Source organism: Mus musculus, chromosome 1 (assembly GCF_000001635.26).
Source record: "Mus musculus strain C57BL/6J chromosome 1, GRCm38.p6 C57BL/6J".
NCBI classification, from domain to species: Eukaryota; Metazoa; Chordata; class Mammalia; order Rodentia; family Muridae; genus Mus; species Mus musculus.
In genome coordinates this window covers 34,053,341-34,076,655 of record NC_000067.6, presented here as the reverse complement: position 1 = coordinate 34,076,655, position 23,315 = coordinate 34,053,341, and the positions used below count along the sequence as shown (strand labels likewise).

The window sequence follows — 23,315 nt, the reverse complement described above, 5'->3', positions numbered from 1 at the left end:
GCCATCCTGCATGATATAACAGAGGGGAACAGAAGTCAGGGGAGGGAAGGAAAGAGTAGGGTGAAGAGGGAGGGGGGGGGGAGAAGGAGGGAGGGAGGGAGGGAGGGAGGGAGGGAGGGAAAGAGGGGCAAAACTGCCACAGTCCACAGCCTGAAGATCTTAAGTTCCATTCTAAAGTCTTTTTCATTGTCAAACAACAGAAGTCCTAATCTTGAAAGTAAGAACAAAAAACATGAAACTCTCACTTAACCAGAGCATCACTTGTAATGCCGAGAAATGAGGAACCTTGTCCTACAAATGCAACAGCATCATCAGTCCCGGATACTTAAGGACATCAACTAGCCAGTCCCGAAGAAAAGGCATGCAAACAGTAACTCTAAAGCAATCACACACACATATGCATTCCGGCAATACGGGGCAGAAAATACTCATGAAAAGACACCCCAACACTGCTAGACTACAGCTGCCAAGACAAACACAAAATTAAACTTCATGCTTCTGTAAATTCATGAGAACGATAACAGCAAATGCAGATACATGCATAGTCCTTACCCACTCTGATGGAGGTAAGTAAATTACAGCATTGAGCAGGATAATTTGACAGTCTATATCCCATACTTAAATGGATATACTTTCTGAATCAGTAATTCTACTTGCAAGAACTGGTAACAAAAGACTTTCATAGGCCTGCCGTGTGGTTAGTTTGTAAGGATGTTCACTGTAACCAAATATCTGAAACTGTTTAAATGATAATCAGTAGGACACCAGATAAATGAGTTACAGTTATTTATTTTATTCATTTATTATTTATTATTTATTATTCATTATTAAATATTATTAATATTTATTATTCATTCATTTTAATTTTGAAAACTGTGAAACTTTAATTTTGAAAATCTGCACACATTGACATAAAAAAGTGACCAAGTGAAAAATAATCTGTTAATAAATATATACAGACCTATAAAACACAAGTAAAGAATTTCATCAGAATGTAGCAGATGATGGCCTCATAAGGCATCAATGGGAGGAGAAGTCCTTGGCCTATGAAGGCTCAAAATATGCCCCAGTGTAGGGGAATCGAGGAGGGGGAGGTGGGAGTGGGTGGGTGGGTGGAGGAACACCCTTATAGAAGCAGGGGGAGGGAGGATGGGATAGGGGGTTCCGGGGAGGGAGGGGGAAAGGAAAGAAAGGAAAGGGGATAACATTTGAAATGTAAATAAAGAAAATATCCAATAAAAAATAAGTTTAAAAAAAAAAAAAGAACTTCATCAGAAGAAAGTGTACGGAGCAAAAGGAAGATGCCAGTGTGCCTACCATTGCTCATGGTTCGTTCTGAGCACCTCTAGACTCAACGAATCTTCTACAAGAACGAAATGTATGCATCATCACTGATAATACCCAGGAGGAGAGCATGCCAAACCACTTTATTCATTTATGCACTGGACATTCAATCATATACATACTGACATGCGCTGAACACAGAAGACATAGGGAAAGGACCAAGACCAGCCACGGTGCCCACTCAGGTTCAAGGCAGAGCAGAGGAAAAGGAGAGGAAGGACCACACATGGCAGTCAGCAGCTGGAGTGTGGAACTGGTAACAAGGTCCCCAGAGAAAGGCTGCCGGGGCAGCTGCAGAGGAGACTCTGAAAAGAGAAACTGTAACTCAGAACACTCTCAGCTTGGGGCACCCCTTCCTTGGGGTGCGCCTTGTTTGAAGTTTAGTTACCACACACCAAATTACAGCATGGTTTCGCAGGCCTTTGTGAGGAATTCCGAAACAGGGCACAGGAGAATGTGCTGGGTAAGCTGATGGATGGAGGCTTAAACCTCTCTCTGCAAACGCTTTTGTGCCCGGTTTCTCCCTAATGAAAGGTCAGAATGCATGCTTGCCTGTCAGCACTGTTCTGGCTCCTGATTGCTGGAAGTGGGAACAGAGGTTTAGGCTCTGCTCTAAAGAGGAATTTGCTGGTTAATACCTGTGTTTACAATTGACTAAGAAATTAACATAAAACTTCTGGCATCTGCTCCATTATCTACCTTCTCCTACCTGCAGACTATAAACAAAGGAGCACAAAGAGTTCGAATTTCTGTTACATTGTTTCATTTAACTAGCACACCTGATCTCTCTGCTAACCCAGTCCTTGGTGATCATTCCATGCTCACCTCACTCAGCTCCAGGGCGGGGTTGGGGGTGGGTGGGGCGGTGGGGGGGGGTGCATCAGTGTGAGCCAGGCGGGAACCAGGAGCTCTTGGGTCCAGGGCAGCAGAAGCACTACACAATGGCACAACCCCTTGATTTCCCCAAGAACACTTTTCATCTTTCTTGGTACCAAGCGTGTCAGAAGAGCCAACAGAATAAATCCGAATATACCTCAGTTAGCGGCCTCCATTCATCCAGCAAATTGCCGTTTATCATGAAGAGTTCCTAATAAATTCTTTCAAAGTGTGGCCCCCTGTCACCAGGTTGTGACAAACTTCTCGGGGCAATGGTGATTATAGCCGTGAGTCATACATATAGGACTTTTTGTTTCAATAAAAACAAAGCCAGCCACACATTGAGTCAGCAGCAAGGATCCAGGGGTGGGAACACCAAAGGCAACCATCCGAACCACTGGAAAAAGTGATGGGTCTGGGCTTGCCTGGAAAGGCTAGCCTCCCACCCAGCACTTATTTAAATGCAGCCTGCAGCTGGCAGACAACTGCAGGACTTACAGGATCACAGGCGTGCCCTTGAGCCACAGAAGCCACACCCCAGCCCACCCAACCCTAGGCCAGAACAGCCCTGCCCAACCATTAACTCAGTCGCTGTACCCATCCAGGAGCACTGAGGGGAAATGCAGAGGTGCGCAGACTAATCAAATAGTGTCAGGTGCCACAAGACCTCTTCCCCGGGAGGGGACGGCGCACTTCCAAGAGGAGGTCCAGCCAGGGACTCACTCTCCCAACCAAAGCACCCCAATGAATGAGACAGATAACAGCTCTGAGCAGTCAGAGGACTTCCCTCTAGAGAGTGTGACCTTAGGTCAACCACCTGCACAACAATGTTCTAGAGCATGCTTGTCTGGTCTACTTGCATTTCTTGAAAACTAGAGGCGATTTTTAAAGTAGATATCTCTGCTCAAATACCTTTCCAGGCATTTCAAAACACCTTAGATACTTGTATCAGAGGAGTGGTCTTAAACTCAAATCCTGTAACCGCCCTGCTTCTCTCTGCCAGTATGGACACGTCACCATCTAGTCCCTAAAGATTACTGATAATTAAATGAATTGTCTAATAAAAAGTAAGAGCTAGCAGAGCCAAGAAGACAGACTAGTCACATGTATAGACAGAAGAAAGAAGACAGAAAGTCACATTTGAGGAGGTTTTGTTCATAGCTCAATGTGCAAAAACACAAAACAAAACAAAACAAAACAAAACAAAAGCCCCCTGAGCTCAAGCAGAAGCAGGGAGGGCTTCGCTGGTACAACGTCTAGAGAATCTGCTTATAACATTAGCCCGTGTGCTACTTACCATCCACACAGCGCCTAGACACACGGGGTTTAGAGAGAGGGAAACTGAGGCACTGAGAAGTTATCTTATTTGCTCAGGGTTAGAAAACCAACAAGCAACAGGATTGAAAACAAGAGAAGTAGCCCAGGAACCTAATCTCTTGATCCTAAAACTAGCAACTCAGGGGCAGAAGCTAAAGATAATCAAAACTTCAGGGTAAGAGTCACTTAAGAAAATGCTCACATAGACATTACATACAATGCTTGAGGACCACCCTCAGTACTTATTCACTATTATTAGCTACTGGTAGAACCTATGAAATAATCAAAATAAAGAAAAATAGGAAGACAATCAAGCCATTTACAGTTCAATCACTAAGACAAGTGTGACCTGTCTCTGGAACTGGGTTTTGCTTTTTTTGTTGTTCCTGAGATATCTTTTACTTCCCTGGCTTCTCCAGGTGTTACCCTGAAACTCTGGAGTTCCGGGCAGTTTCCGTTTGTGCGCTGAGCCATCGGAAAGGGCAGCTCACGTGCTTCACCTTAGCACTGGGATGGCCAAGGCCATGGATTCTGTCCCAGGCCAGCAGGGGCTACAAGTCTCAAAAACAGGGCTAAAGCATTTTCCCAGGGGCGAGCTGCTGGAGGCAAAAAAGAAAGAGCACAGATATGAAAATGGGGAAGCAAGAACACATGTGCCAGGCGTGCACACTCACAAGCCAGACACTTGGTCACAACTGCTCCCCCAATGGAAAAAACATGTCCTAGTTCATGCAGTCACTGCTGAGGAAATGGTTAACTCCAACAGGAAGAGGACCCTGTTTGGCCTAGCACTAGGACTGAGATAGAAACTGTATGCATTCACTGGTGACTGGCACCACCTCCGATCTGTGCCCGAAACACTAATGAATAAAATGAAGCTCTTAAAAAAAAAAAGAAGGTATTCAACAGAAACGGGCAACATGGGCAAAACCGACTCTCGTAAAATTCTCCCTAACTCGCTTTTTATGGCACCCACCAGGAGCAATTGATCTGAATACAGACCATGTCCACATTACTGCTGCTTCACAAATGATAATCTATAATTACTAACTATACATATATATTTCATATATATATATATATATATATATATATACATACATATACATACACACACACATATGAAATCTGAGGTGGCTTAGTTACAATACTAAAATATACAGCCCCCAAAGGTCCAAAAGCTATGACCACCTATATAAAGAAGAACATGTGCTGGATTTTAATTCAAACAAACTCAAGTTTTCATTTAAAAGAGTCAGTGAGCCATGACTGTGTGTGTGTGTGTGATTAAAGAAATGATCTTATAGTTCTAAGATAAATTTTCCAAATACAAGGATTCTGTCTACAACTAGCTATAGATAAAGCATTCCAATGAAAACTTAAGAGCTTTATCTCCTAAGCCTTGAATAACTACAGCTATCTGTGAGTTACTCAGAGGCCAAGTATGTTCCAGAACCAGAAAAAGACAGACAGAAAATAAGTCTGAGGTAAAAATGGTTGAGCCGCCCTTTCTATTATGTTATGTTACAGTGGTACCATAGAATGCCTCTTCATATCTATCTGGAAAAAATAGAACAAAGCATAAGGCAGATGCTGAGGAGGGACCTTTGAAGGTGTGTGAGGGAATGGCACATTCAAGGGAGAGGGAACAGTGGTGTCACACACAGTCAAACAATGAGCACAGCAGGAGGTGGGAAGTCAGCATCAGCAGTATATGTCATCCCAGAATCACCCACCTTCCTGATCCCCAAGCTCTTTTGACCTTTAAAGAGGAGGAAAATTACTGCTTGTAATTGAGTACAATTTATTCATCACCTGGTAGGCGATGAGCCTGAACACAGGCCTGTGGAATCACCTGGTCATTTCTTGCTAAATTCCACCCGAGAAGCAGACAGCAGACTGCACGGATACGAAGCTAAAGAGGTAAGTATTTTGGCTGACCTTCAAGCTCACGCCATGATATTCTGACCTGCATTTGTATACTGTCCTTTACTCTCAGTATAACTATTTATCCACATGAAAAGGAAATCACAGAAATGTCACAGAGGATGGGAGTTGTTATTTATGGTTTCAAAAACAGAATTATTCAGCAAGACTACATACACAGCTCTGCTGTGGGAGAATTTCCCAAAATGCTTCACTCCTGCCTTCCCTCACTGACCTATTAAGGGGTCCTCGATGAACCCCTTATCTAGGTCTGAAAACACATCCCTTCCTGCTCTGACAGAAGAACCAAAGTGCTTGGAGAGAGAAGCAAATGGCCTGGAAAAAGAAAATGAAGTTCAAGGTAGGCGTTGGCCCTGAAAGGATCGGGCATACTGAGTTAAGGGCAGAAGAAGGCACTTAACTGCGTTTCCTATTTGACACCCTCAGAAAGTGGCCAGATACTCGGTCCTGCCTTCTACAGACTAAACACAGAGTTCCCCATGAGTCTGGCGCAGGCATCTAACAGATGTGTCATCATGGCAGGAAATGGGTTCCAGAGCAAGCCGGGGCCCCTGAGCAGGTCTCCTGGCTCAAGTGCAACACAACCTCCCAGTCAGAGCTGAGGTAAAGTGACTCTGGAGCTGGATGGGTCTGCATTGGTTGATTTTCTTATTGCTGCGACTGCACTCAGAATGTTGGCCCACCCATTTCAGGTGTAGTCCGCCATAATGGGTAAGGCGTGCTGGCTGGAACAGTTCTTCCCAGTGGAGTCAGAAATGTGAGGTAGCCCCTACTCTCATGTGGACGGACCACAAAGCAGGACCAGACTGCTTGCTATTTGAAGGACAACCCCAACAACCTTTTTTCTCCAACTAGGCCTGATCTCCGAAGGTTCCACTATCTTGCAAAACAGTGTCAGCAGATGGGGACGGATTATTCAAATTCTCAGGCAGGGAAAACCTAATACCCAAACCATACCTGATCCAGGCTCACTGTGCACAGTCTTGAAAATCAGTGACCCACAGGGAACCAGGCATCCAGGCAGAAATGAGGTAAAAGTCACCCAAGGCTGCTACCGAAAGGCAAGATGGGACAAAGACCACGGGAGGCTGAAGAACCTTGCTGTCATCAGAAAGACCCAACCACAGATGTCACATTCCTCCCTCAGAAACCTGGAGAAAGAGGAGGCCACCAAGAGGAAACACACTTTTCTGGCCAAGAGCCCTAGAACCAGAAAGACTTCATTCCATATCATACTCTCCTTTTAAAAAGATCGGATTTTAGTACATTTTTCTCTACTAATCAGAGGTAGGAACTCATCTAGAAAAGCCAAAGGAAACAAACATTCCTGTACACTTCAAAGTCTGTCGACTAAATCTTTCAGTGAACGAAAGAAAACCTGGTGATACGAAAAGACTAGAGTCACAGGATTTCTGACTTGAAATAATAAATATGCTGACATGTCAAAAAATATCCCAAGAAATTAATCTTATAATAAGACTGTCCCTGTGGTCACAGTTTATCTTACACTATAAGCCACTGGCATTGCATTTCCTCCATTCAAAATGATTAGTGCGTATCAGGAATACCTAATGTAATATAACCACTTTGCTATTCGTATAGATGCTACAGATTTCCCCCGATGGGCTCAGTACACCTAAGGGATTTCAGACTGGAAATAATAAATATGCTGACATGTCAAAAACAAAAACAAAAAACAAAAAGTGTAATACAAAACCCAGCGTTCCCGATGTGCTGTGTAAATCTCAGTGACGACGCCTAGAGTTGCCATGTCACAGCATATGTCCCCAAAGTACTGTAAGTTCTTATCACCGACTTTCAACTCAGCGAAGTGAAGGATCTAGCATGTTCATGGCATATCTCATGACTCACCGTACACTGGACACAACACTACTTTTCTTTTCCTAACTCCTGCACAGTCAGCTTCTACCTCCTTATCCCGTCTCACAACAAAGCACAAAATACCCTCAGTTTCTCCGTGCCGGCTGCAAGACAGTAGAAATTAAAGTCTGAGAGCACGCAACGTTAATGGAAAAATCATATTAAACATCTCTGAATACATTCAAAACTGGGGATCTATTCCGTGCACAAGGCAGGGAAAATAAGGGCTTTGCAAACAGAGGAAGCCCAAATTCAAGTTCTAGAACTAACAAGCTGCATGAGCCAAGAAAAATTACCCTTCCTCAACCTGAGTTCACAGCGGACTCAAGAGCCAAGAAACAACACAAGGATTAAATACAATACCTGGCCCAAAGCAAAGTGGCATACTGCTCCCTGTGTGATCACCCTGCAGAGCTCCCCAGACATCACAGAACCCCCATTCTCACCGCCTAAAGGCTCTACAAGACTATGCCGGAATCCTCACAAAGTGATTACAGGGACTGTTCACTTAGTAAGCAGCAGCACGAGTTCCCTGTTATTAGACCATCCCGGGAGCATCAAGGGCAGGGAAAGCATCCTCGAGAGAAAGAGCTCTCTCTTATCATCTTCCAAATCACAGTCAAGAATGGAACTGCACCACGCAGGCTGATCTACAGACTGCCATGGCCTGTGTTTTCTGCAGGAGCTGAGCGACTATCCTAGTGTGGGGATAGGAATGAAGAGTCTTTCCTTTCTAGCTTGTGTTTGAACACTCGGCTCCCAGTAGGTGGCGCTATTTGGGGAGGCTATGGAACCTTACACTGGGGGTTCTGTCTATCTACTAGAGGTGGTCTCTTTAGGTTCCATCTCCCCACAGTCAAAATTCTTGACCCAGAATTGTTCCTGTCAAAAAGAACTGAGGGACAAAAATGGGAAAGAGACTGAAGAAAAGATCACCCAGTGACTGCAACTTGGGATCCACCCCATGGGTGAGCACCAAACCCTGACACTATTACTGATGCTATGATGTGCTTACAGACAGGAGCCTGGCATGGCTGTCCTCTGAGAGGCTCTGCCAGCAGCTGACTGAGACAGATGCAAATACTTACAGCCAAGCATTGGACTGAGGTCGGGGACCCCTATGGAAGAGTTAGGAGAAGGATTGAAGGAACTGAAGGGGATGGCAGCCCTATAGGAAGAACCACAGTATCAACTAACCCAGACCCCCTGGGAGCTCCCAGAGAGCAAGTCACCAAGCAAAAAGCATACAGGGGCTGGTTTGTGGCCCCCAGCACATATGTAACAGAGGACTGCCTGATCTGGCCTCAGTGGGAAAGGATGTGCCTAATCCTGTAGACACTTGATGCCCCAGGGAAAGGGATGGGGAGGGGGGATATAAGAGGGACACCCTCTCAGAGGCAAAGGGGAGGGGGATAGGGTGAAGAGCTCTTGTGGGGAAGACCAGACAGGGGAACTAACACTTGAAATGTGAATGGACCACAGCAACAGGGAAAGGACAACAAGTGGGCAGGTGCGGACAGCACTGTCCTTCTAACAGGGCCATGGGTACACTGAGGATGCCACCTGCACACAGCAGGGGACTACAGGTTGTTCCTGTGTTCCTATATAGTCCCACCCTCCAAGGGGCAAATCTCTGCAGGGCAGATCTCTACACAGTGAGCAGCTTAACATGGGTCTTAATATTACCCTTTGGGGGGAACTGCTTATCTGGAAGAGCTCTAATTACAAATAAAAATGAAATGCGTAGCACTGACCACCGAGCTTCAGCAGTCACCAACCCGTCATCTCCTAGCTCTACCCCTTTTCCTTTTTCCCACCGTAAACTGCTTGGATGCCAATCACAGACAGTTTAAAGCATTGAAGCAAAAACTGTCCAATTTCCCCCCAATAACCTGCTTCATCGTGCTTCAAACCTGCTTGCTTGTTTCTGAATCCCAGCGAGGTCAGATACCTCAAAGTTAACTGGCAGGCTGCTTTAGTCTCTTTCAAGATACAAGCGCTCTTCCTCCCTGTCCCTCATCAACTCCTATTGTCATCCGATAGCTGAAGTCATTGGATCATTGGTCCAGTGGTCTCTGGTCTAAATTCTAGCGATTACACACTGCTCTTAAAATTTACCATAAATTGGAACTTAGATGAACAATATGATTCAGACATACATCATAAGGAGAGCCTTTTTTACTCCTGTAAGTTTTAGACCTTAACATTCATGTATTATGTCTCTATATAGTGTCAGTATATTTTTCTGAGATTGAGTTATGCAGGGTATCTCAGATTAGCCTTGAACTCATGATCTTCCTGTCTCAGGCTCCTCTGGAGTGTTGTGCCATCATGCCCAGCTAAATTCCATTCATTCTCACCTTTTCTTTCCCTCCATCCCCATTAGCAATTGCTGCCTAGGTAGCATTAAATGTTATAACATAGTAGGTCTTTTGTTTACCATCCCTTCTTTGTATAACAGAAATCATCCTGTAAAGAGAACATCCTTCTTTTTTTTTTTTTTTTTTTTTGGTTTTTTTTTTTTGAAACAGGGTTTCTCTGTATAGCCCTGGCTGTCCTGGAACTCACTTTGTAGACCAGGCTGGCCTCGAACTCAGAAATCCTCCTGCCTCTGCCTCCGGAGTGCTGGGATTAAAGGTATGCGCCACCACGCCCTGCTAAAGAGAACATTCTTTCACCAAATGTTTCCCCTCTGCAATGCAAATTCAGCTCACACAGGTAAATATCTGAACCATTCCAGTTTAAAGCAGTTGATTTGCTTCCTCAAATCCTCCAAACTAGAGAAGTTAGCAATTACAGGAGACATGTTTGATCCCCAAATTTCTAGGTTGATAAGCCATGTTTTGAGTTGGAGAAAACCAGAAAAGAAAATAAATATCATTTTTAATTTTTAATATATCAAGATTAAATGAGAGGATATAGTAGTCTAATTTTCTCTTCTATATTTTGCTGTTTGGCTCTGGTATAATTTCTGTGGCTTATAATGTAAAACTTTGATAAAAACAGATGCTGTTAAAGGCAAACTTGAAAACACTTGGAGGAAAACCATTTTCCCCTTTTAAGAAGGAATGTGATCTGTCTGCGCTAGAGAGAATGGCCTCCTTATCATCAGTAAAAGAAATGAGCTAATACAGGAAGCAAAAGGAATTCTTTGCAGAAATAAAATAACCTTACTTTTTCAAAAATAAGGAAAGCACAAAAGCATGTTTCCGACTATACCACTACAAATACACAGCTGGATACATATTATGAAGGTAGAGAAAGGCTGGGATGACAAATAACAAACTCAAAACCAAGTGGAAAGGAAGAAAATAAAGCTATAAAGAAAATAACAAACATCAGTTTGCCATCCCAGTGAATAGCCGCTGTGCTGAGTTGAAAGCTAGCAACTGACTGTGTCTGTAAGCCAACCATTTCCAAGGGCCAGCGAAGACTCAGATTCCTTTGTTCCTACCCAGAAAAACAAAGACCAGCAAAGACAAGACAGAGCAGCAACAAAGAACCAGAGGAAGGTCAGATGATGGAGCAAAAAAAAAAAAAAAAAAAAAAAAAGAAGAGTCAGAGGAAGGTCCCAGTGTCCTTATCACCACCTCCAAGGGAATGATTACCAGAAAGTGGGAAGACAAAATCCTGTCGTTCACCCTGTGTATGTATGGCAGGCTGAGGCAGGTGATTAGTGAATGAATGTTACACTTGTTCTACGAGCCACGGGAGCAATAACTAATTTACTGTAAGAGGACAACAGGATGCCTCGTCACCAGTCTCCACAGCATTTTGGAATTCTACTCACTTTATACCTTTAAAATGCCAAGCAATTTTGGTAACTTCTCTTTTTTAAAAAAAATTTTTTAAAAGGATAAAATATTTCATGACTATCTAAATGACTCAGCCAGAAAGCTCTGATCATTGTCTTTGAGCCACTAAGGGAGAGTGTTACAGAGACAAGACAATGCTAAGCCATGGCAATACAGGCTCATGAAGCTGAACAGAGCCAGCCGCCCTCCTGGCTCACCGTATGTGAGGAGGAGGACCACAGCAGTGCGTCAGACCTTCAGTTATGACCAGTGGATATGAACGAAACTTTACTATGGGGGAGGCAGGGGGGTGGGGGGGGAGACAGTCAATTCTGAGCCTTCCAAACATGAACACTTTCCATGAAACTGCACTGATAACAATCCAAATGTAAACACAGTCTGCAAAGACAAAGTTCAGATGGAATCATATGGTGTTTATTAATAAGTCTATGGAGTGAATGAGGGCAAACAGAGCAAGGCCTAAGCATCTTTTTAAGGAAGACGCCACCGTGAGCAATGAAATATCCAAGGAAACACATCCAAGGTGCTCCCTCAGGCACACCATCCCTGGTCTCTCCATAGCAAGAGTCTCTAGGGGAAGGATCAGCCTTTCTAGAAGCCACAATGATTTCTGTTGGGTCCCAGGAGCCAAGCTATCTGTGGGATTCCACAAAAAATAAAGGGTAAAATGACTAGGTATAAAGAGCTCAGCTAGGGGCTGGAGAGATGGCTCAGCAGTTAAGAGCACTGGCTGCTCTTCCAGTGGTCCTGAATTCAATTCCCAGCAACCACATGGTAGCTCACAACCATTTGTAATAGGAACTGATGCCCTCTTCTGGTGTGTCTGAAGACAGCAACAGTGTACTCATACATACAATAAACAAATAAATAAACCTAAAACAAACAAAAAAAAAGAGGCCAGTCACATAAGGTCACATATCATTAGCTCAGGGGGTGGGATCTCTAAAAAGCACTGTAGGTATGTGGCAGAGCTCTGTGCCATCTAAAGAGTTCTGAAAAGATCACTGCAGGTATGGGCCATGACTCCGTGCCATCTGAACAGAACTGTAAAGTTATAAAGGTCTCACTTTCCAAGAGATTGCTACAGACTACAGATGGTACTGTGTGCTTTTCATATACCGACTGATTCCTCCAGTAACGGCATGGAAGGCTATTACAACTGAATCTCTCTTGTGAATGAGAAGGCTAAAGTACAAACACTTAGTAAAAGTGTAAAAATGGTGGCTCATGCCTGTAACCCCAGCAATCCTGACACTGAGAGAGGAGAAGCTGTGTGAGTTCAAGGCCAGAACCTTGGAACTACAAAGTAAAATCCTGTCTCAAAAGCCAACCAAACAGCCAATCAGAAAGATCCATAAAACTCACACAACTATCGTGTTACTAAAACACGGCCACAGATTGGTAAATCAGCCTTCAAAGAGGAGTTCCTTCTAATCCCTAGGAATGTGGGGACTGTAACAACAGAACATGGCTGAGATGTGACACCAGGAAGTCATAGAAGCAGTGTGGCTTCCTTCTTGCTCTCTTCATTCTGGAAGAGGCCAGTCACAGTGTCTTGAAAACACTTAAAACGGTGTCTGAGGAAACTCAAAGGGAAGGGTCCCAGGTCCCCTGCTCCTGGTCAATGCACGAGTCACACTGAGTCTCAAGCTGGAAGCAGATCCCCCAACCACAGTCAGTCCTCAGATGACCGCAGGCCCAGGTGACATCTTAATGCCAATCGCACTCAACCTGCTCCCAAATTCCTGGTTCACAGGGGAAAATGATATATACAAATGCATATGATAGACGGACAGATGACGGATGACAGACAGACTATAGACAGGTCAATAGATACTATACTGCTGTCATTTTATAAATATATCCCAATCTCCAAAGCACTGAAATTATGGGAGACCTCACAGCAAAGTTAATAATATGCTCTGAGATCACTCACTTAAGGCTAAGCTTGCTGTCCTAAATGTATACTTCTAAGTTTCACCTGCCTTTAAGAAAACAAAGAAACCAACCTCATTTGCTTAACTTGCCATGAAATCAGCTTTTATAATCTAAGCTGATGCCAGGTTAACGCAAAATCTTATGTATTCCTGACCCGGGTTAATGTATGTGTGTATGTGTGTTGTACCCGTGGGCTGAAAGCAGCTACCAACTTGGGAGCAACCTTACAGAACAATGATTTGCCATAAATGTTGAAAACAGAATACGGAGATAGCTTGATAACGTAGGCTCCATTGTGTTGCTTTAGGGTCAGTTGGGCTCAGAAAAATGTCTTTCCTTGTAAAAGTCTGTTTAAGGATTTCTGTAAAGAATTCCTTGCTCCCTTCCCACGCCACAGTTTCTGAGCTGTTCAATACAAACAGAGCACAGCCTTTTGTTGGACACAGACAGAGACAGACATCAGACAGCATACAGACAGGCACAGGCACACAGAACACGCAGACAACAGACAGTCCAGTAAACACAAGCTACAGACAAAGATACAGAGAGGTGACGAATGTATTCTCGCTCTTTAATGTATTTCTCGATGCAAGCTAACAAAGTTTACTGTCAACAAAAAAGAAGCCAGGTGATGCGGCTCATGAGTGCCATCCCAGCAACGTGAGAAGCCGAGTGAGAAGGCATAGTGGGGGTTTCTCAGTTCTGGTGAATATTAAAACCTGCTACACGACCTCTGAAATGCCAGGTGCCTGGAGCTCCCTTTGACAACTCAGACCAAGGGTTAATCTGTCTTCATGAGCTGACCACTCAGGTCACCATTGCTTTTGAATGATCATGCACAGAAACTGACTGGTAAGTCTGGCCTTTGCTTTTGGCCAAAACCTCGTAAGTTACTTGCTTGCCTTCCCCAAGCTCAGAGAACAACAAAGCAAAGGTGAATTTCACGGGCAGCTCTCCCAGATCCCAGATCCCAGATCCCAGATCCCAGATCCCAGATCCCAGCAGGTGCTGGTCCCTACCCCGTGAACACAGTCCGTGGAGGCTGAAGGCCAGGACGCTGTAAGCGTTTCTGCCACTCTGATGACTATATATTTCCTTAAAACTAAAACTCCTTCCTCCACCTCTCCTTCTACTCCTCTATCTATCTATTTATCTATTTATCTATTTAGATAGATAGATAGATAGATAGATAGATAGATAGGTTTTTTGTTTGTTTCTTTCCTAGTTGCTATGTGATTACACAAGGTTTTCCCCTGACCTTGTTCTCATTATATACTTTCTAAGATTAGGGGTTTTTTAATGTGAGACTTCTCTGTCCTAGGAGTTCTACTGAATTCATTCAATAAAACAACGAGCACATATTTTAACAGCTACTGTGAATGGAACCATGAACAACACAGAGACAGACCTGGAAGAAGGAGGTTTCTAGTGTTTATCTTGGGGACTTGCTGTTCATAGTGAGGTTGCACATTCCAAAGTCCATTACATATTACCAAATGTCCACAGACACATAAATAAGTGCAAGCTCCAGATTGTGTGGGAAATACAATAACTGGCATTTCAAAGCCCTTCTGTCTGCCTTGATCCAGCCCAACATTTCCTAGGTATATTTTTTTCTTTCATGAATGAATCAAGGCAGGGTGGGAGAGAGAACAGGAAGGGGAGGGAGGCATGCATATCTGACTGAATGGGGAGAGGGAAAAAGCTCAAAGCTTTTGTAAATAAATGGCCATTTCCATCAAGGAATGGTGGTCTGGCCTCACAAGGAACTCACCTCATCACCTACATTTCCTACGGCTGAATAAATGTGTTTAAGGTATAGTATGTGGTTACCTAAGGCTCAGAGTGGCTTTTGTTAGCTAGCTTGGAAGAGTGTCCGCTAATAAAACAACACTACAAACAGATTAATATACAACTCAGCACAGCAGTAATTATAGTCCAGTTATTACTACAGAATAAGAAGAATTAAGTTTCCCAGAAGGGGGGGGGGGACCTACATGTTCCTGAGCACCCTTCTTTTATAGGCAAAACCTTCTGTAGACAGACAGCACACACACACACACACACACACACACACACACACACACACACACACACACACACACACACACACACACACCTTTAAGGCAGAAGCTGTCTGACTGTTGGGAGATGTCCTCCACCTGCTCAGGTCTCAGTCAGTTTCACTACCCAGTGTTTCTATGCTCCCAAGTGGCTGAAGGGAGAACTGCAAGTCAGTTACCACAAGCCCTGCCGGAGCACCTCCTCCAAGAGGTCCCCTGGACAACCCTTCAGCACAAATACCATTTGTTAGTGTGTCTGGCAGGTGCCCTTTGGTTCCATTTCCTTTAATTACTCTCAGTATTCTGGTTAGTCTGGTCCCCATCACACACCGTTGGACTCCTCGTATGTGCATTATATTGGCAAAATGTCACGTGCTTGTGTAAGCCTCTTAAAAGTGAACCTGGGAGTAAGGAGTCCCTCCCGACCTCCAAAATCCCTGTCAATAGAAAGCTCTTAGAGGGTCCCTAACTCTGTAACTAGAAAGAAACACAGCTAAGGGTGTTAAAAACTTAGACCCTTAAAAACAGCCAAAATGTAACCATTCCCAGCAGAGGTTACTATTGTTTATCCCATAATATAATAACACCTGCAGTCAGAACAAGAAGGGGGTGGGGAGTTCATTTGCGGGAATCTCTTCAGTAGGCAGTCTGGCTGACCACAACTTCCCTAGTGAGTTTACTGATGGATGATGCTAAGTGCCCAGTCTGATGTTATCTCTCTGCTGCTCTTACTGGGACACTCACTGGAGGGCACGCCCAGCGCTCACTGCCCCAGGGAGGCTTCCCAGGGGAATCTCTTGCTGAGTGTTTTGAGTGCATGCTTTGGCAGTGTTCTGCAGTCAGCTACCCCCGTTTATTCTTTTACTTACATAATAAACTCTCATTCAAAACCGAAGCTATTGCAGATCATTCTCCAGACTAAGCAAAACAACGTCCTATGTTCCCATGGCAACAGCAGCCTGCCCTCCCAGGCTGCAGGGTCAGTTCTCAGCTGAGGAGTCCAGCAAATAGACCACGCTCAGAACAATTAACAGCAATGGCCCTGTTTTATGTTTTTATCTTTGCATTCCCAGCAATGACCATGCTACCAAGCAGAGAGAGGACATGCAGAGGTTTCTGGGGAAAGGAAGACGAAAAGAAGAGGAAAGACAATAGGGAGAAGGACTGAAAAGAAAAAAAGAAAAAAAAAACCACTAACTTCATAATCAGAACACTGGTCCATGACCATCTATACCTAAGTAGCTACATCAGCAGAGGTCTTCAGAAGGCCCACTTCTTACTATAAGAGAAAGGCTTCTAAACTTTATATGCCCCAGTACAGGGGAATACCAGGGCCAAAAAGGGGGAGTGGGTGGGCAGGGGAGTGGGGGTGGGTGGATATGGGGGACTTTTGGTATAGCATTGGAAATGTAAATGAGTTAAATACCTAATAAAAAATGGAAAAAAAAAAAAAGAGAAAGGCTTCTAACTTTAAACATTTAACTGTTCACAGGACCATCTGTCATGCTTATAAAAAAGGCCCTGCCTGTTCTGGCTAGACTTATATCAACTTGACATAAGCTATGAGGTAGCGTCCAGACTCAGCTGACCTTCACTGGAGAGGAAGGAACTTCCCATAAGAAAATGCCTCTCTAAGATTGGGCTAGCCTGTAGAACTCTGTTTAATTAGTGATTGATGTGGGAGAGGCCAGCCCATTATGGGTGCTGACATCCCTGGGCCTTGGGTCCTGTAAGCAAGCAGGATGAGCAAGCCATTCATTGGTGAACAAGGCAGTAAGCAGCACCCCTCCATGGTCTCTGCATGAGTTCCTGCCTACAGGTTCCTGTGCTGTTTGAGTTCCTGTCCTGACTTCCTTCAGGGGTAGACTACAATGTGGGAGTGCAAGCCAAATAAACTCCTTCCTCTGCAGTTTCTTTTGGGTCACAGTGATAGAAACCCTGAGACAGGCCCTATAGGAAATGCTGTCTTTGATGGGATTTTCAACCCTGAGTCTCCTGCCTCCTTCCTTTTCTCTTCGGGCGTTTCCTCCTCGATTCCCGGTATTATCCAGAATCGCTGGACTCTAAAGCTCCTGAGCCTCCACCTCCTGCGGAGCCTGACTGCAGACTCGTGCCACCACACCCAGCTCCCACCGATTCCGTGCTTTAGAGTAGGCTAGAGTTCCGACATACGTGGGCTCTAAGAGCTCATAACAAGAAACCGCCACTGCTTTCTTCAAACCTACACTGGAGAAGATAAAAGTCACTGCAGGAGAAAGCTAAGCCTGGACACTACCTTCAACAGAAAGACACCAGAACAGGTGCCACAAAGATGTAAGCACGTGCAACCTATGGACCATAAGCCACACACTTCCCAGGATAGCTGCGAACATACAGATAAGAAATTAAAACGCTGGACAACCCTGTGAGAAGAAAAAACAATCCCCAGGTTGGGTGTACAAACATGGTCAGTTCTGAATCCTGAGGGCGATGTAATAAAAGCCAGGCAGAAGGCAGGCGCTGACTCCTACCTATCACGTATCCCAAGCCTTCTAAAGTTTGTCTTTCATCAAACATGGACAGACTTTCTATGTGACTGTCACAGGCCAGACTCTGTGGGAAAACTCCAATTCCCATAACCTATAAGCACAAACATGCATTTTTAAAGCCTGTAGAAAGCTGAGATGTGGTGGCGCGTGCCTTTAATCCCGGCTCTTGGGAAGCAGAGGCAGGCGGACCTCTGAATTTGAGGCTAACCTGGTCTACGGAGTGAGTTCCAGAACACTCAGGGTTATGTAGAGAAACCTTGGCTCTTGTCAGTGTTAAGAGTTACCAGGGACAATCAAAGAAAGATCACTTCAAGATGTAATCAGGCTCTGAGGCAGCAGGGGGGGTCCAGCCTCAGTGAGCTGAACCTCAAACTATGCCCAGAAGCATGGTTATTGATTATTATGCAAAAGTTTTCTGGATAAAACAAGTTCCTCACACCAAAGCCCCTGATCTAATCTATGTCTCCTGAAGGAAGACATCACGCTCATGCAACTTAGTCCTTACTGTGCACTGTCTGCCGCACTCAATGATGGAAGACATTCCAGGTGTGCCAGGACCGCCTGTGACCAAAGTCATGCAAAGGCTGTAAAGCTCCTTCAGAAAAAACATCCACCCTACAGATACCAGAAAACAATCACTGTTCTCTACAATGACTTCAAGGACGTTTAGAAAATGACCATTCATTCATTCTAATGTTTACCCTAGGTACACCATTTCTACTAGAATTCCCTACAGCCTCTAAATAGAAAAAACAAAGACAAGAACAGAAGGTGAGGGCAGGGGCTGGCGTGGTGGCTTGAGGGTAGGTACGATGCCTCCCTAGCCTGTATGAGTCACTGAGTTCTCCCACCATCACTACAAACGTCAGGACTGTTTCTTCTTGTTTCTCCTGCTTTGATTTGGTTGACTTCTATTAGCTATTCACCAATAGCAGAGTAAGGAAATCTACTAATACCACATACAAAGCTTTAGCTTGCCAATACAAAAATTATCTTTTCCAAAGCATTACCTGGCTTGGATTAAATTCTGAAACAATCTAATAAGGTCTTAGGTTTAAAGACTGAGTAACAAGTAAAACATTAGCACCCAGCATCCTTTTAGTACAACTCACCCTCCAACAGTTGCCAACACTTTTTTTTAAAGATTTATTTTATTTATATGAGTACACTGTCACTGTCTTCAGACACATGGTTGTGAGCCACCATGTGGTTGCTGGGAATTGAACTCAGGAACTCTAGAAGAGCAGTCAGTGTTCTTAACCACTGAGCCATCTCTCCAGCCCATTGCCAACATTTTTCATGGAGCTATCTTTTATTTTGGTGGTTGTGCTAGGAGCTGAAACAAGGTCTCATTATACAGACCAGATTTGGCCCTAATTCACAGTAAACCCCCTGCCTCAGTTTCTCAAGTGCAAGCATAAAACATTGCACACTGCCAGATTCCAGGAACAGACAAGACCACAAAGGAAACCGCAAAGACCAGTCAAGTGTTTGTCAAGAGAAAGACTAAAAAACAAGTCAGTCCCTCTCTCTAGAAGCTCGGGGTTTTAGTAAAACTCTCCTCACTATTCTGTGCTAGGGGAAGGGTGCAGAGCATCTACCAAAATCTGAAAGGCAGCACGATAGGCTAATATAAGCTAGGAACTCCCATAAGAATAATGTTTCCGCATCAGTCCTCAGCTGGGAACAAGGGTCTGTACCCATTACATTTGTTAATAAAAAACAACAGAAGACAAAACAATTTTTTAACTTGCCACCCAATTGTACCATGAACTAAAAACTGCGGAGAAAGCATGCTAATTGCAAAACACCCTCCCCTCAGAAGGCGTCTGCTCCCCTCTCTGTGCACAGCAAATGAGATTTTTAATTAAAACCATTATTTAGCAGAAAAGCTTATACACTTAATTAACTACTTCCAAAACGAAGTAAACATAATATAAGAGATACCAACAAGAGACAGAGTATAGAAAGCCACCCATAAGAACACCAAACTCTGGCTGCTAAGTTTCGTGCCCATGTTCCTGCTAACCTCCATCTGTCGAGCCCTAGTACACGTTCTCACTGCGTGTGAGGCGGCGCTTACACCTGCAGCGCATCATGATGACCTCACAGTCGCCCGCTCTGCATATTACACGCCTTAAGTACATTAGGAACTTACCGGCATGACTGCCTGGAGGCCATCAACTTCAAAAGGAAATTGAAGTACAGAGAAGTTAAATCACAAAAACTCTCATGAAAACAATGGCACGGCTAGAACTCTAACAGCTGATTTTTTTTAATGACGTATGACGTCATTCTGTTTTGTTTCTAAGATTCATTTTTGTTATTTTTACTTATGTGTTATTTGTCTGTGTGATGGTATGCCACCTGTGTGCATGCCTGCACAGGCCAGGGAGGGTGTTAGACCTCCCTGGAGGTGGTTTGAACCTCCCAATAGGGGTGCTAGGAACCAAACTCAGTCCCAGAGGAGTAACAAGCTCTATGCCACTGAGGCACCTCTGATGTAATGTTTGCACAGAATTCCATCTGCAAGGTGTCAAGGGCAGAGGGTCAACAAATGCAACATAGTAGCTGTCCTAGAAAGCTGTAACTGTCAACTGGACACATTGTAGAGTCATCTGGGATCACACTGGCATGTGGAAGGTCTACTGGGAAGTATTCTGATTGTGAACTGATGTAAGGGGCTGAGTCCAGCATGGAATGGCACACAGTCCCTGGACAGAGGTTCCTGCACTGTGTAAGAAAGCCACTGGAGCATACACCAGAGACAGCGGTGTACAACGCTCTGTGCGCAGTGTGCACTGATCCGCCTTCCTTTCCTTCCATGGTTAGTGCTTCTAGTCCCTGCCCTGCCTTCCCTCGGTGATGGGCTGTGCTGGACACCGAAGTAAACTCATTCCTCCCCTTACAATGCCTTTGGTCAAAATGTTTTCTCACAGCAGTGAAAGGAAACTAGAAGAGCAGAACCCAGCTTAACACAACCAAAATAGAAGATCCTATTTTCAAACCACTTAGTAAGTTAGAAGTCACAAGCATAAGGCTTCCTACTTTATTCAATGCAAAAACTAGTCCCTCTTCTGGTCAATCCAAACACAGCCTTAGGGCTACCATATCGCAAAGTCATACAGCTTTGAAAGAGCAAACCTTTTTTGGTTTTTAGAGGCAGAGTTTCTCTCTGTTTTTCCTGGAACTCACTCTATAGACCAACTGGCCTAGAACTCGGAGATCCGCCTGCTTCTGCGTCCTGAGTGCTGGTGACAGTAAGACTCCCCATCATAATTCCTATCTTCTAGATAGCACATCTCTTTGAAAAGACAAATAGCCATCTGAACACCATCTAAAGAAACCAGGGATCACTTCAAAAGCTCACAAGCTCTTCAATATGGGGAGGAGGGAAGCCAACCTAGACTAAAGCTAACCCTTGCAGTACAACTGTCTGCAGGGGGCAGCTGCTCCACCCACATATGGATCTAAAGTGATGTGGTGCCACTCGAGGGGGCATCATAATTCCTGTGTTAGATGAAGAGTATTAAAAGCACACTGTAAGGTTATCGTTTCCAACATGACTAAAGAGACAATCACTGCCAAGTACGTGTAAAGTCCTGGGTCAAAATACACAGGCAGACATAATTCCATTACGTGGCTGCATCAAGGACATTGGTGCCATGCCTTTAGTACACTCTGAGTAATACTACTCCAGAAAGAGAAACAAATGCACACCAGTGTTATTAATAAAATGAACCCCCAAAGAGCCGCCGTGAGGGCAAGAGGGAAGGGAGCACCCCTGCGTGAGGACACAGGCTATTCCAGGCACTAGGGCTGAGATCGACAGGAATGCCGGCATGTCAAAAACTCAACTTTGAAAAATGTGTATATTTTTAGCCTATTTTTTGGCAGACTTCTGTTATGTAAGTGCCTCGTCATCTGGTAAAGTCCAATGTCAAGTTTCTATGTGAAATTCGGAGCTCGAAAGGTGGCTCAGCAGTTAGGAGCAGACATTGCTCTTGCAGCTTACAACTGCCTGGGAGTCCAGGGTGAGCAAACACCTTTGACCTCTGAGGGCACTTGTACAGATACATACACATACAAACATACACACACTTAAAAATAATACTTATTAAAATTACAACACAGGAATTTCAATACGATATCTGTTGTTTCATGTTAGTAAATGATATGTAAGTTTCTTCCTTGATTAATTATACAATACATTTCTGAAAGTAACATTTTCCTGTAGCGACCCCCTGTGCTGCAGATGTATGGCACAAAAAGACTCTGTGTCAGCTCAGGGACCATACTGGGCCATAAGTCAAATGGCTCCAACCAACTCCCATATATCCAGCGGGTGCAAAAGAGATGGGCCAAGTCACTCTTCCCAAGATCTCAAGTTTTTAAAATAGTAAAAATTTAGACAATAGACTATATGATCTATAAAGCTACTAGTTATGTTCTAAATTAGTCTAGGAGTATATATCAAAAAGTAAATAAGATTCTGGGTCAACTAGTGGAGCAGACTAATTAAAATCCCAAGAATTTTCCTATGGAAGAACTTAAAATGACATTTCACGCACAGACGAAATCACTCGGAAAGGCTCCTCCCGCAAATTCTGTGTTTGCTTGGGTCACTGTAGGTGTGCACACCTCCCTTGCACCAGGTTTCTATTGGCCACTGCCTTGTTCCACTCTGTGGAAAGGAAGCTGCAATGTTGTGAGCAGTTTCAACCGCTAGAAAACAGCAAGCAAGGGACAAGCCTGGCAACAATGTAGGAAAGTGAGGAAGGACTCACTAGTCCAGCAAAGCCTCAGGATCCAGGCACTAAGAGCCAGAACCAGCTAGCTGGCCACTCCTAGACTCAACCCTCCTACATACATGAGCGAGTGAATATTTACTGCTTGAAGGTATTGGGTTTCAGGACACTCTGTTGTGTGTAACAATAGAAAACTAATATGTCATCTTTTGGTTAGTTGACTTTGATCCTGGGCTCTCAAGATTCATTCAATATAAAACCTTTTCACAACCTCCCCCCCCATCTTCTCTCCCTTGACTGTAACAGATACCTCTAAAGCCAGCACACTGTGCCTCTAAGTCAAGAAACCAAATTCAGGACAAGGTGCAGAAGAGTCATCCAGGCAATGTTAATGACTTGGGCAAAGCGAACAGGAAAGATGTCCATTTCCCGTCTGGGAGAGCGGGAAAACTTAGGATGAATAAGACTGCCAGAGTCTAGCCTGCTTACCCCAAGGAACCGCCATGAGCGTGTGGGCCTCAGGGTTGGTTGCTAGGTCACCAACTCTTAAAAGAATCTGAATTCTGCATTCTTATATGACCTTTCTCAACTTCTAACATGTAGCTCCACTGCTTTACAGTGAATGGCCAAACCACAGCTACGCTCTATGTTTGGCCCATGTGCTTTTCAAATATGGCAATCCACTTAAATAAATAAATAAAGTCGCAGGAAAAATAACAGACTCCAGATTTATGGTAGGGAAAGCACACAGTGAGCCTGAGATATCTCGTGGGTCCAGCGAACAAGGAGATACTTAGAGGTTCATGATAGCATGTGACAGGGAACAGAAGCCAGCTTGTCGAGGCTCCCACGAGACGA

The 23,315-nt window shown here is 44.2% G+C and overlaps 1 protein-coding gene across 28 annotated transcripts in view; it reads right to left on the bottom strand.

Annotated features, from left to right (window-relative positions):
• Dst (dystonin) overlaps nt 1-23,315 on the bottom strand; it is a 400,775-nt gene that overhangs the window by 232,007 nt on the left and 145,453 nt on the right. The window lies entirely within an intron of this gene.